This window comes from Cavia porcellus, unplaced genomic scaffold, assembly GCF_034190915.1.
Source record: "Cavia porcellus strain 051 isolate PalLab524CR breed Dunkin Hartley unplaced genomic scaffold, mCavPor4.1 scaffold_7, whole genome shotgun sequence".
NCBI classification, from domain to species: domain Eukaryota; kingdom Metazoa; phylum Chordata; class Mammalia; order Rodentia; family Caviidae; genus Cavia; species Cavia porcellus.
Genome location: NW_026947490.1, coordinates 49898476 through 49911586, shown reverse-complemented (window position 1 = coordinate 49911586; position 13111 = coordinate 49898476). Strand labels below are relative to the sequence as shown.

The 13111-nt window shown below is 40.3% G+C and overlaps 1 protein-coding gene across 5 annotated transcripts in view; it reads right to left on the bottom strand.

Annotated features, from left to right (window-relative positions):
• The window catches only part of CUNH1orf226 (chromosome unknown C1orf226 homolog), a 281545-nt gene that overhangs the window by 100357 nt on the left and 168077 nt on the right, over positions 1-13111 (bottom strand). The window lies entirely within an intron of this gene.

Here is a 13111-nt window from a genome sequence, read left to right as displayed (position 1 = left end):
GAGAAAGAAAGTCACACTCTAGATTATTTATTCAAACATAAGAGGCTCTGTATTGTTGGAAATAGACCTCTGTGCTTTTAGAGAGAAACTACCACATATTTTACAGTATTTACAATTAATAGTATGATTTACAACTCTAGAAATATCTTAGGAATGCCTTTATGGACATGGGATAGTCATCAAAAAAATGGAAATGTTGCTCAAATCAGTCACCCAAAAGCAATACAACTCAGAAAAGATCAGAGTGCAGCTGGGGTGTGATTGTGGAGAGAACATTCATGTACAAACATACAGTTCCTCATCCCCAGTGATGGGAACCACCCCCAGACAACCTCATCAGAGATCTCCTTTTCTAGTCAGCATCTAGATTAAGTGAGTTGTTTAAAAAGAAAATGTCTGCTCTGAAACTTGGAAGAAAAAAAGAAAGATCTATGACAGTCAAGATGCCACAGGACAGGACAAGGAAGCTGAGCCATACCATGAAGTTCACAGGCTGATTGGAAAGTGTTCAATATTAGGCAAAGTTTTCATGTTTACATACAAAATTGACCATCACAGATTGTAAGGGACCATCCAGGTATTATCACATGTACATCGTGAATCTCCGTAACAGCCCCAATCAACCCCAAGATTCCTTTATTAGTGACTTTATATCAAATCCACTAAAAATTTAAGCCCAGTGTTTAATGATTACAAATCCTAAAATGATTCACTGACTTATCTCTGTGGCAGACTAGTTTGTAGGCCCCTCATTCTCCCTGAGAACTCACATGGAAGAAAGGAGCAATGTAAGGAAAGAAAGATGGCAGGGAATGATAGTCAGCTGTCAGAACACTGCCCAACACTACAGCACTAGTGACAGATGATTTCTACTGTAGGCCTGTAGGGTCTGTCCACAGGGAGATACAAACACCTGGACCTGGGATTTGGGCCAGAGGCGATGAGACCACAAAAGATCACTTCAGTGGCAACTGGGACTGAAGGAAGCAGTGGATTCCACAGAAGAAAAAGATCAGATGGGTGGGTGGCACTGCACGTTTGCCCTCTACCCAGATAGACTGTTCTCATGTCACCTCTCCCTCAAGCACCACCACTTACACCCAACTCTCATTTTTAGTGTGATACACAGGGTAAAAGGACAATGCTGATAACCACAATACACAAAATCTTAGTAAGACAAGGTTTCTGTTCTTACTGGGCTCACAGATCTTCCACTGCTATAAACTCTATGTGATAAAGTGGAAGACTAGGAGCTCGCCAGGCAAAAAAGGAAGGAGAGAAATGTGAAGACGAGGGGAAAGTAGGCAGCAGGAACAAGCAGAGAATGCTTGCACAGAGTGCAAGCAAATAGATATGCACAGAGTGTTAAGCAAATGCCAGGGAAAAACCACACGTGGGTGTGGTTTGAAATAAGGCTCAAATATTAGCCAGGGAACATTCCATGGCCAATTTTTTAAATAATCAAAACAAGTTAATAATTTCGATATACTTCAATATGGGAGTTCCCCAAAGGAGGAAATGTTTTCACTGAAATTTGAAGGAAAAAGAGAGATGTCTCTGAAAATAAAGAAAATCTAAAGAGTTGAAGGCCAAGTCCAGCAACCACGAGCTATATTCATGGCAATCTGCAACATTAAAGTGAAGCTATATGCCACACACACAGTACACAGCCATCTCCCATCCACCCACTACCACCACACATGAGGCTGCCTTTGACAGTCCTTATACACATGCCAGATTTGACCCTGGCTCTCTGACTCCACAGAAGCTGTCTCCAGAAGCACTCAGAAAAATGACATGGACGTAAACAGGGAAGTCCACTGGCTTCTACTATTCTCACAATGTGCCTACTCCCTAGCCTTAGTCAGAATCTGACTAAATATTATTTCCCTCCAACTAGAAGTTTGTGCTGCACTTAAGTGGAAAGCCTCAATGTGATTGGTTGTGTAAGAAGCTAAATCTATACCATTTTGGATACCCATATGCCCTTTCTGTGCTTTTATTTTCCCTCCAGTGTGGTTTTTTCACCTCTGAGTTCTTAGAACTTGGACTAACTCTTGAAATAGGGCTAAACAAAAGCTAGTTTCACCTCGAAATACTTAGAGCTGAACAAGAACCCTGTAAGTGCTTGAAGGACTTGAGTTCACCACATGCACAAGCAGCTCAAGGTAGATGGTTCTAGGTGATAGGGTTTAAAAAAAAAAAAAAACCCAAAGTCCTTGGCATTCCAAGACTCATCTTCAAGGGAAATGATTTTTACATTAACCACTCTGCTCTAAGAGAGAGGAGACCATGTTAACACTTTCACAAGGAGTTTTCCTCACTTTCACAAGGAGTATGTGAACATCCCATGCCACCTGCTGGGACAGTCGTACACGTACCACAGTGGTTTAGGCTGGCATGAATTCATGTAAGAAGTCACACATTTGTGTGTGCATGTGCACAATTGTGAGTGTGTCTATGAGAGAAGGAATATTGTGTGTATCTGAGTCTGTATGTGTATATCTAACAGAGAAAGACAAAGAGCAAACAAGGTGAGGAAAGGAGAGGAAACGTGGACAAGGAAAGTGAATGATACTGGTATTCAAGGACAGCCAGTTTACACAGATAGGCCAGAAAGAAAACAATGTCCACAGTGGGTGTGGACTTTGGCCAACAACCGAAAATCCCAAGAACTCCTTAGGATACAAAATCAACACAAGAAATCATTAGTACTCCCTTATACCAAGAATGAGCCCACAGACAAATAAATTAGGAAAAAAATTCCATTCACAATAGCTTAAAAGAACAAATATCTAGAGATCAACCTAACTAAGGAAGTGAAAGGTATCTGTAATGAAAATTATAGTACTTTGAAAAAAGAAATTGAATGGAACATTAGAAAAAGGAAACACAAATCTTATTCTTGGGTCTACCAAATTAGTAGTTTAAAATATCCATAAAATCAAAAGCAATCTATAAGTGCAATCTTCTTGGTTTTTTTTTGGGGGGGGGTTGTCTTTTGTTTTTTTTTTTAAATTTTTTTTGGTACCAAGAATCAAACTCATAGCCTTGCACTTGCCAGGTAAGTGCTTGTACTGCTGAGCTAAATCCCCAGACCTTTTTTGCCTTTTTGAGACAGGGTTTCACTATGCAGTTTAGGCTGACCTTGAACTCACTTTTGTAGCCCATGCTGGCCTCAAACTCATAGTGATGCCCCTGCCTAAGTGCTCCTAAGTGCTGGAATTACAGGCATGTGCGACCATGTCCAGCATTACTTTTTAAAATACCAACATTGTTCACAAAACTAAAAAAACACAATCCTAAAATTTAGATGGAACCATGAGAGACCCAAAATAGCCAAAGCAATCCTGAGCAAAACAAGCAAAGCTGGAGACATTCCAATATAGGATCAAATTTCAAATTATACTACAAAGTTACAGTAAGAAAAACAATAGTACTAGCACAAAAACAGACATGTAGGCCAGCAGAATATAACAGAAGACATAGACAAGCCAGACATCTGATTGTTTACAAAGGAGCCAAAAGCATTCACTAGAGAAAAGATAGCCCCTTTAACACATTGTGCTGGGAAAACTGTTTACTCACATGCAGAAGACTGAAACTAGTCTATCAATCTTGCCTTATACTAAAATCAAACCAAAACAGATCAAATATATAGATATAAAAACAGAAAACTTTCAACTGCTGGGCCATAACACAGGGGAAACTTGAAATCATAGGCACAAAGACTTCTCGAACAGAACTTCAATAACTCAAGTAGTATCAAGAATCAACAAATGGGACCACCTCAAATTAAAACCCTTCTGCACATCAAAGGAACCAATCAACAGACTGAAGAGACCATCTATGGAATGGGAGAAAATTTCTTACAGCTACTCTTCTGACAAAGGAGTAAAATCCACAATATACAAAGAACCTGAACAACAAAAAAAAGACCCAATCAAAAAAATGGGCAAATGAATTAAATAGACACTTCTCAACAGAAGAAGTAAAAATGAAAAAATTATTCAGTATTTTTAAGCCATTATTGAAATGCAAATGAAACAACTCTGCGGTTCCATGTCATCGCAGTCAGAATAGCTATCATCAAGAATGCAAAAAGCAACAAATTCTCTTGAAGATATAGGGAGAAAGAACCTTTCAACATTGGTGATGGGAGTATAGTACAACCACTACGGAAATCAGTATGGAGACTCCTCAAAAATCTAAAAATAGAATTCCATTTGGCGAACTGTGGGAGTAATAAAACCCAAAATGTTTAAATGTTATTGTAAAAAAGAGAGAAAAAGAAAGTACTCTAAAGGACACAACTGCAAGTGTGTTTAGGGGTGTAAGATAGATGACCATATTACTAAGTTTTTGTTGGACAATTGAACACAATTGTTTGCAGTTTCACTGTCTGAATGTCCACTTTGTATGCTTAATTTTGTAACTTGATCAACTATTTCTTAGATGACAGTATGTAATTTATTAACTAGTGATTTCTTACTGTTTATTTTTTTGAAATTCTGTATTACTTGTACCCTTTTATTGTTTTGTTTCTCTTTAATAAAAAAATGAAATTCCATTTAACCCAGCTATACCTTTCCTGTGTATATACCCCAGAGAATTAAAGACACCATACTATAGTGATACATGCACACCCATGTTTATAGCAGCCCAATTTGCACAATAGCTAAACTCTGGAAGTAGCCTAAGTACACATACACAGATGAATTAATAAGGCAAATCTGTCTATACATAATGAAATATTATTTAGCCATAAAGAACAGAAACATGTCATCCTCAGAAAAAAAGATGGAACTTGAGACCATAATAGTAAGTAAAATAAGCCTGTTGCAGAAAGTTAAATATCTTCTGATTTCTCTTACATGAGAAGTCTAAAATAAAAAAAAATAAGTAAATGAGTAAAACTAGAGATAATAGCAAACAATGAAACAGACTTGTTTGAGATTCTGAAGAGGATAAGAGGAGTGGGGAGGTAAGGCAGAGGAGGATAAAGGGATCAAAGGCAGTCCAGATATGTAACATGCATGTACAAACTCCCTAAAATGAACATTACTATTATGTGTCACAAATACATACTAATAAAAGAAAAAATCCCAAGGATTCACAGGAATTAGAATTTTACACAGACCTTTTATAAGGAGAGTAAAATCCATTAGAAGATTAAGGTCAGAGCAGAACAAAAACAGCTGCAGAATGTTTACCGACACATCAGATGGCAGAAGAGCAAAGCACCATCCAGACACTCTGCCAGATGTCAGATATATTCACATGGGCTGAGCTACGAGTACAGATGATGTTTATTCCCTGTCCTTTTACTGCTATTCCAGTTTACCAAGTTCTTACCTATCTTATTCTTTCCCATAATGTCTGTGTCTGCTTGCTCACACAAAAAATAATCAGTGACATAGTTCCCCACCCCATCCTCAATGCTCATCTTGTGCAGGATAATGCTCCAGCAGTCATTCTCCAAAGGATTCACTTGACCTTGCTTGTTCTGAGCCACTGACCACAGCTCTTGCGTTGGTTGGGACTCCTGCCCTGATCATCACCATATACACAGCGGTGGAAGGTGAGGAGAAAAGAAACCAGAGTGTGTGGATACCACAGAGCAACCTATTACCTGTCTTGTAAACAAGCAATCTCCATCAGCAAATAACTAGCATCTGAAATTCTTCCTCTGCCACAATACAGTAGGAGCCACAGGGAAAAAGAAAACTGATTAGCACAGGATCTAGGATGCTGACTTCTGCTTGGCCAGGCCAGGTGTAACAGGTAAGTATGGCAAAGACACAGCCCCTAGATCCACTGTCATCAAAGACTCTGGGGGAGGGGGCACCAGTCTACAAAACAAACTCTGAAAACCACTTCAAAACCTAATGCTCTTCAAGGTCATCTTTGAGCCCTTGTACCTTAGAACAGCCTAAAAGATGTTTTAACTCTCCTGAGTCCACAAGCCCATGAAAGATGTAAATGATTAATAAATAGCACATTGTATTAGTACTATTTCTGGAGATGTAACAGAGTTTTAAAGGTCCTTTTGAAGGAAAGAATTTGACATTACAGGATTTCAAAACAAAATGGATCACAAAGAGCCTCTACAAAGAGGAAGCAGGACTAGAGGGAAGAATACAGGACTGGAGAAAGATCTGGATCCAAATCCCAGATCAGGCATCTGTGACCCTCCAGGCAGTTACTTATGTCATCTAAACTTCACTCTCTGAAAATGAGGATAACTCCACCCACACCACAGACCTGTGGGAGTAAACCTATGGCACACATGTCCCAGCTGGCTACTTATTCTCATTGAAAGCTCCGAAAAGTTTGCCATCTCTGCCATAGCTGCTGATAAAATGCTCTGCTGTTTCTGCTTCAGAGTAATCCATAGTTACAGCACAATTTGTAGTACTCAGTAGACTACAGCACACCATAAAGTACCAGAGTAGTTTATAATTTAGAGCAAACTGTCCTCATGTCCCTGCTGCTGTGCACCACTCAGCAGGCCCATTCTCTCATTAGTCTCAAGACTTCATATTCCTCACTGTGCCACTTACTAATCAGCTCCGGGTGGTGGAGGTAGCTTGCAAAATGTACTTCTGAAGCCCAAATCTCTCGTGCCCTGTTTTCATCTAGGAGACCTCCTGATTTGCCCTTGATATACATGTTTCAGCTCTGTGTAGCAAGTATACCAGGTCCACTATTCCCTGTTCCTATATACTCACCTTCATTTAGTCCACTTCAAAGCCACTGGCCCCTGCTAGGAAGGTCAGCCACACAGATCAGTGGTAGCATTTACAGCTGCCCATTCACACACACACGATGACTGTGTCATTCCCAAGCAGTGGCAAACTGCCAAGTTATTTCTAATTACCAGAAATTGCAACCCTATGGCCTGTGTTCTAGAAACAAACTTAGTCCCTAATAGAAGAATAAGAACATTAGCTGGGCGAGGTAGTACATGCCCATATTCCCAGTGCTTGGGAGGCTGAGATAGGAAGATGCTGCAAGTTCAAGACCAGCCTGGGCTACAATGTGAGCTCAAAGCTAGCCTAAACTGCCTAGTGAGATCCTGTCTCAAAAAGACCAAATAAAAATGAATAAATAAAAAAATTTTTAAAAGAATAAGCATATGGATTCTCAACTATTAAATATACAATTAATAAGGGCTTCATCCACAGACACTGACTCAGAACCTGCAGGAGCTAAAACTCGGTGCGAGATGCTGAGAATGAGGCACAGATTTTAAAATGTAGAGACAATTACACAAATATTTCACCTTGCGTGAGAAGCTCTTATTAAAATAATAATAAAATGACTCCTAACATATATTTTATAGATGGGAAAGCCAAGTTGCCTCAAATCACGCTGCTCCAGAATCCAGGAACCTTGCCTTCCTTTTTCCTCTTTTATCACTCTGTTGGTGCACACATTGTCTCTGAGAAGAGTTAACCACCATCCCTTTGACAAACAGCATGCCTGCTTCTTATTTTCTGAGTGCATACTTGAAAAGAGATAAATCTTCAATTAAACTTTTCATCTGTGTCAGCAAAAATACTGACAAAAGAACAAAAGTGGCTTGGAAAGTGAAAATCAACAGACATTTAAAAGGAAAAAAAATTCCCACAAGATTAGTCTGTTCATAGTGAAAAAAAGTCTAACTTAATCAAGAGATTTTTATACCCACAAAGGCAGTAGCATTTCCTCACAACTCGGCATCACAGAAGTCAAGGAGAAAACGGTAGTAGCTGTGAAAATCCTGTTAGGGGACATCATAAGCATTCACTTATGTAGTTGACCAGAACATGATAGGTTCGTCCTGTTCATTTTGGTTCTGCAAGGTGAAAAACAGCCCTCCACACCATCTTTTAGTAACTTCTCTCTGATGATGCTAGGGTCACGTTAATTTTCTTCCACATTTCCAGTCATCAGTTTCAGCTTCGTTTTACTGATGACAAGTGGGAGGCAGTGATTGGTGGGTTGAATCAGTATTTGTTGATGACCAATTAAGTGCAGGACTTGTTTCAAGAGCTATGGAACAAAAGTGTCTTACAGAACTTCCTGGAGTAGTGGAAACATTGTATATTGTGCTGTTTGCTACAGTAGCTATTGGACACATAAGCTACTCAGAACCTAAAATGTAGCTTGTGCAATCAAGGAACTAAATTTATTTAATTAATTTAAGCTCACATAGCCACATATGGCTACATGGGATACCATCATATAAGAAAATATGGTCTCTGCATAGTCTTGGTCATTTTCTCATTGCTGGAACAAAATACCAACACCTATAACTGGAGGCGGAGATATTTATTATGGTCCAAAGTTTTATATGGTTACAGTCCAGGCACAGCCAGCTCCAGGGCAGAAATGGCATGGCAGAGGGGCATGACAGAGGAAAGTTGCTTATATCATAGAGGCCAGAAAGCTGAAAGAAACAAGTGGAGCCAAGGGGGAAGATAAAGCTTTCTAGGTTGTACCCCAGATGACTCACCTCTTCAGACCAGACCCTACTTCCCAACAGCAACTCAACCACATCACCCCTATAATTCAATCACCTTATTCCAAAAGCCCCGCCTATGAGCACATGAGCCCTTTGGGGGATATTCTCAATCTAAACCACAATACTGCATATAGGGTCTTCATAGTCTATCTAGAAAAACAAGACAAGGACTCACAATCACAAGGTATTAGAAGGTAAAGATGTCAAATGAATAACATGGGTGATGTCTGTGGGAATTGAAGAATCCAGGGGAGATGATACAAACAGCAAGACATGACTGACAGAGTCTAGCAGGAAAGCAGAATTGCCTATGCCACAGATGGCTGGTACTATCTAGTGTGACTCCAACTACCTGTGTTCACACAACTCCTCAGCTGCATGCATTAGCTGAGTTACTATAAATTGACCTAGAGATAAACTAGCTATTTCTGTGGCCAGCAGAGATGCTGCAAACAAAAGGGTCAATAAAGAAGGCATTTCAGGTAACATCCAGAATCTCTTCTTTCTTTGGCAGCATGGCAGGTAAGATGGTTCCAGTGGGGAATCATAGAGTTTGCCTGAAGCAAGTGATCCCAAGATAAAAAAAAGGGCAAAGCCTGAGACATTTGGCAAGTTGAACAAGGAAAGAAAAAAATCAGCTTTTGGGTTACACAGACTCAAGCAAATCTTTGGCTGATAATGATATCACATTGAGACAAAAGGGAGGAACAACTTCAAGTTATAAGCAGAAGTCCTGCTTTGGGGCAGGACTGCCCAAGATCCTCTTTACACAGCCTTTGCATGCCAGGGGGAATCAGCTGCACTTGAACTCTTAGTTTTTAGAAACTGTAACAAATACGGACACCCCCTGTGTTACCATCCGGGCTATGTACACAGCAGCTATCATGATTTGGCATAAGGTGGCATCATGTCACCCAGCTCCATTTCACGCTGTCCACCTCCCTCAATCCCAGTGACTGTGGCTGAGCTTCCCCACTTCCTCAGAGATAATACTGCTCTCCTCACCCCTCTACCATGAGGAGGAAACCATGAGAATCAGAACTCGGAGTATGACTATAATGAGATCTGCCTTGTATGTGCTGTGGTTGGGCGGCTTCTAAATCTTGGCCAAGATCTCTACTGAAGACCTATACTATACCAGGGATATTCTTTTTTAATTGCTGTCATTTTTAGGAGGGCAAAAGGATCATCAAAACTGTCAGGCTTTAGAGTCTAGGACTCAAAAATTACTATTCCCAGGAAAGCTAACTTCAATGATCAATTGGCAGTGAATTTTCACATAAACAGAAAATACTTAGAACTGTCCTGCTGGGCAAATGACAATAGGTCTGATCCTGAAGGCTGGGCAGAACCTCTCTGAGAAATAGCATTAGCAACAGAAGGAAAAAAGAGAGAACACTCCTTGCCATCCAGAGTAAAAGTGACTCTAGGTCATGATCTGACCCAATGAGGCAAGAGATGCTGCAGCGAATTTCACTGCCTAAGTCCTAGGTCCACCTCCCACAACTGTCACACTCTGATTTAGCAGTTTGTGTGACTATGGGGAAGGCTCTACCCCTGAAAGCCTTTGCTTCCTCTTCTATAAAAGGAACTTTTATAGATGACACTCATCCATTACTTGATCACTTATTCCCAGAAGTTATCTCCAAATATTCAAATATATCCTCCTGTCATGCACACTAACACCATGGACCTTCTCCTTAGAGCAGATCTTGGTTAAATGTTTATACTCATGTATAATTAACTAATTAGCATTTATCTTTTCTTATCTGTAAACTTCATAATAGCAAGGACTTGGTTTTTTTCCTCACTATTATACCCCAAATTCCAACACACTATGCAGCACATAGGTTTCAAATTAACCTGTGATTAATTGAGCTCATGTATCTGAAATGCTCTGCAAAATATGAACCACAATGGATATGTCTGTGATTCTTACTTGGTGTTGACAATGACAAGAGAATTAATCCTCTTAGCTGCTGGAAACCATTCTGCTTCCATTAAAGTAACAAAACTGCTGTATTTGAAGGACATCGTAAGGAAAGAGACTCTTACAAGCTGCCCCACCGTGCCCTATTTTAGGATTCTCTTTGCAACCATGTCAAAATACCCTGCTCATCTGTGTTTAGATAGAGTGCTGCTTTATTCTGATCCACAGCCGGTCACTGCAGGAGCCTGGTTGAGTCATATGGGCATTTAAAGGAGCGAGATGTCTATTGGCTAAATTTGTAGGGCACCTGGTATTGGACCAGGAAAACTGCATTTTGGGCATGGATAGGCTGAGGAAAGCAACTGGGGTCTCACCATCCCCCATCTTTGGTTGAATCCAACTCTATATCCAAAGTGCCATGGGCATCAGGAGCTAAAGGAAACTGCACTGACCAAAGTCCGGGAGAGCCTGCTCCCCCATGCTGATCCATTCAAGGGAACAAAGCCCTTCGAAGCTGCACTGAGCTGGTCTGGTGATGGAAGGCCTTTATGCAAGTTTCCAAGGAGATGACTCAGATGCTGTTGCCATAGAAACTGTTGCTAGCATCTATTGTCCATCACCCCTTGACAGTAAGGAAAGGAGGGGGGACTGTGGTTTGATGCAAGAAGAAACAAGAAGAGTTGGATTTCAGTCAAGATGAAAAAAATATACTGAAGTGGCTTCCTGAAGACTTGACAAAATGTCTGATCTCTAATACAAGTGAATTAGGGACACGAGTGTTTATGGTTTGTCACCTGTGTTGTCAAACTTGAGGTGAATAAAGCTGAACACAAGAATGCTCTCTAGCATCTGTTGGGCCCCATCAACTAGGATGTGAGAGGGGACACTCAGGTGTGAGGCTCATCACCATGGGTCAGACCATAACTTGTGAAGCGCAGGGAAATAAGGAAACTGAGGTATGCTATCTACCCAAACCTTCTTCCCTGCTGAAAACTTTCTTCGAGTGAAAAAGAGGCACATTAAAAGTCTCTGATTCTTGCCACTATCATTAAAGTGCTGAGGTTTTTTTAATACAATGCAAGAAGATTATAGGTAAATCTGAAACGTTTTTGCAATAATAGACATATAGAAAAGCACATGGACGATGGAAGATATACTGGACTTGACATCAAGTCAGAAGATCAGAATTTGAAGGTCAGTTTCAGTACTTGTTTCTAGGGCCTTGAGTACTTTATTTGCCTAAGTCTCAACTATCTCTTCTAGTACACCAAGTGAGTTATCTCCGGTCTACTCCATATGGTATAAACCCTTACCAAGAAATTATGCTTCACTTGTCAAAGTACCATACCTAAAATGCCATATCCAGATCAACAGAGACTTTTGATTTTGATTATTCCAGGAGAAACCACCTGGAGTAGTTGTGTCTCCAGGCTTTCTGTATGAAGAGTAGTTCACCAACTACCATGACATTAAAATTGTGGAAGAAGCCAGAAGTGGTGCTACATGCCTGTAATCTCAGCAGTATGAAAGACTGAGGCAGGAGACTCTGGGGTTTGAGCCCAAACTGGGCAACTTAGCAAGACAATGTGTCACAATTTAAAAAAAAAAAAAAAAAAAAAAAAAAAAAAAAAAGACCAAGCTCATTGTGAAGGTCTTGGGTTGAAACTCCAAGCTGCAAAATACAAACAATCACTTGCATAAAAGAAGTACAATACATGCCCACAGCCGCCTCCTTCTCAAGTCCATTAGAGCATGTATAAGCATCAAGTTAGACAATTAGTCTCTTCTCCAAAAAACAGTCATCAAAGGTTAAATTTCAATAGGGCTAAGATTCAGAAACTACAGGAAAGGTTCTCTGGAATAGTAGAGAAACACTAAATGAATCCCCCAGGTTATTGTCAAAGATGATACACATATAGAAAAAGCATTATCTAAGCTCTGAAATCTGAGAACAGATGCAAGAGTATAAATTATACTCACCTGTTTCCCTCCTTTGATGCCCTTTTTAAAGAGGCCAACAACCTGGAAGTTCACCTTCTGAAACAAGCACACACAAGTTGCCAGAAGGGACCTGCAGGATGCCATGACTGCTCCAGGAAGGGTACTTTGACCCTGGCCTCTCTAGGAGCCAGACAAAGGAGCCATTCAGGTGCTCATGGATGGGATAGTGAAAAGAAAATGCAGTTCCATTCCTCTGGTTCTGTAAAAGTTCCTTGTTTATATTTTTCTTTCAAGTAACACTGCTGTGAATTGTTGGGATCCTCTCAGAGCAGGACCTGGTGTCTGAAGGGATGAGCTAGGAGCAATTATGAAAGACAAGGTGGCAAATGCCTTTCCCATCATGGGACTTGACTTCCCATCATGGGTGGCACTAGTTATTTAGAAGGAAGGATCCAAAACAATTCAAAACATCCTCGGAGGTCTAGCCCTTGTATACAAGTCCCTTTTGATAGCAATCAGGAATCCAAATCTAGACTATAGGGCTGGGGATTTAGCTCAGCGGTATAAACGCCTGCCTTGCAAGCGTGCAGTCTTGAGTTCAATCCCCGGTACCAAAAAAAAAAAAAAACCCACATAACTAGACCATCAAAACAAGATTGCTGAAGGACAGGAGCTGATATCCTTGTGCACAAGGAGCAGAGATTCTCACTATTCTACAGTCTCAATGTAAT